The following is a 2,443-nucleotide window of genomic DNA, read 5'->3' as shown; positions in this document are numbered from 1 at the left end:
TCTTCTGCATAACCTGTATTCAGTAAGCAAGAATAAAGAGTCTCAGTCTACAGCCATGCGACCCTGAACGAGCCTGATCTTGTCTGATCTTGGAAGCTAAGCAGGGTTGGGCCTGGTTAGTACTTGGATGGGAGACCATCTACGAATACCAGGTACTGTAGGTGATAAAAAAAGAATATACACACACACACACACACACACACACATATATGTATGTATATATATATGTGTGTGTGTGTGTATATATATATATATAGTCTCTACTGTCTGGAACATAATATGTCATGAAGACAGAGAGAATAGAGAATCACTTATTGGCTCCTACATGGACCTATAATCTCTGTTCATGTTTAGTTAGCCAGAGTTAGCAACATGGCTACACCTAACTATGGAGGTTGGAGGTGTAATTTCTCTTTGATGCTCAAGGTAAAACAGTGGCAACGTACAGCCCATTAGAGTCCCTACAGTCAAATAAAATTAAATATAAAGAAAGATGTGTGAAAAAAATTGAAGATAGAAGAGAGAAATATGTATAACAAAGTTCTCTGTAAATATTAACATTGACAAGAACATTTGATTCAGACTGTCCTTGTAACTAAAGCACAAGGAATATATAATCATGTAAAAATGTACATTGTCTTCAGGGGTTGGCAAAGTTTTTTTTGTAAAAGGCCAGAGAGTAGGTTTCTTTCAGCTCCGTGTGGGCCATTCTCTGTTGCAGCTGTCCGACTCTGCTGTTAGAGTGAAAGCAACTATACACAAGTGATGGTGAATGGACGTGGCTGTGTTTCCATTATGCCTAAGGACTGTCTTTTGGGGACTCCTTGCCTATATAATCAACATGCATTGTTTGCTTAGCAACAGCAAAGCTTTTTCTGGGTTAATGTCACAGACAAATTTCTCCACTGGTTACTCAAAATGGAACTTCAATCATGAACTGAACATCTTCAATAAAATTCTTATAAATGACATATTATTGCATCCTAAAAGCCATATAGTTGCTTCTAAGTAAAAGCTAAGGCATATCATAATTCTATGGGATGAAAAAAAGTGTTTAAATTCAAATCCTTCTGGTAGCCTGGCTTAATGTAGGAAAAATAACTGGAATAAATATAAGAAGAGTGGAATATTCTAAGGTACATTAATATATTAAAATTATTTCTTACAATTCAGCTTTTGATTAAAATACAAAACTGAGCAGCTAATATCTGGCAAGATCGTGAAGTACAGATATTCCAGGTGTAATAGTAACACAGATTAAAAAATAATGATAATAAAATCCCCTGGGAAGAGTGAGCTGACCTGCTTTGAAGAAAATTGAGGAAACTACCCAGGATCCTCTCTTGAGATGAAAGTGACTAAAACGACTCAAATCTTTAATGACGTGAAACATGGAGACTAGAATCTAGGTCTTCTCCCAGCTTAAGCCTCTTCCCGTTTAGCGCTGTGCTTCCCTGTAATCCTGTGTGGGACCGCACATCAGAGAGCAAAGCGGCCGTGTGTCAGAGCTGGACCTCTGTTTTTTTGCTATACATCATTGTTATCTTAGCTACCCGGCTTACTTGCCTTGTGACCTTAGGCAACTCGTTACACTTTCATCAGTCCCAGGTCCCTAGACAGCCTACTACCCAGAGCTGTTGTCAGTGTTCAATATAATAAGGCATATAAAATGCTTAGCACAATTTCTGGCATATAATAACTGGTCAACAAACTATAGCTCTTATTTTTACTACTCTATTAGTTTCATCAAATTCATCCTTATAAAATAACGTATGTTTAGATACAATCGATTTGCAAAATCTCTGCACCTCTCATGAAAACTCTTCTTCACAAAAACATGTGCTCTTCACTGCTTAAAGTTTGAGTTAATGCTTTTTTAAGAGTGAGGGTTCATCTTTAAAGATACTTGTCTCTGGAGGGAGGCAGCAGAGTTACCCAAAGCTTTTGTTTTAGTACTTTTTATGGATAAGTGAGCAACATTAACATGAATGTTAACTTTTAAGTTTCTCCATTCAACGTCTATTACCAGGTTTAGTTTCTCTCCGAGGAAACACACGTCTGCACCCATGTGCTCGCAAGCGCATGAGCACACGCACGCAGAGCACTGAGGTCAGAAAAAAGATTTTGAATCCTTGAGTCCACTCAGCCTCACAGCAGGACAGCCCTGCCTTAGCTTTAACCATCTGTAGAGCAATTTAATGGACACTCAATTTTTGCAGCTTCCCAGGAGAAGTTTTCATTTATTATGCCTTTTTCTTGGCTTTTTGTGTATGTATATATAAATGTTAAATGAAGACTCTTCTGGAAAGAAAATAAAGTGCTCCTGTGCTTCATATAGAAATTGATGGTCACATTTTTCTCTGCCCGAACTGTGGTTTAATTGCTTTTCCAGGGCAAAATATAATTGGACACAGAAAACAAACTTTAACAGGTGTCTTTGCCA

At 37.7% G+C, this 2,443-nt stretch overlaps 1 pseudogene; it reads left to right on the top strand.

Annotated features, from left to right (window-relative positions):
- The first annotated feature begins 45 nt into the window (after positions 1-45).
- On the top strand, positions 46-164 carry LOC112476661 (annotated as a pseudogene).
- The last annotated feature ends 2,279 nt before the right edge of the window (positions 165-2,443 follow it).

The sequence above is a fragment of the Pteropus alecto genome, unplaced genomic scaffold, assembly GCF_000325575.1.
Source record: "Pteropus alecto unplaced genomic scaffold, ASM32557v1 scaffold71, whole genome shotgun sequence".
Taxonomy (NCBI): Eukaryota; Metazoa; Chordata; class Mammalia; order Chiroptera; family Pteropodidae; genus Pteropus; species Pteropus alecto.
Note: the sequence above shows the minus strand (reverse complement) of the source record. Positions and strands in the feature narration are given on the sequence as shown.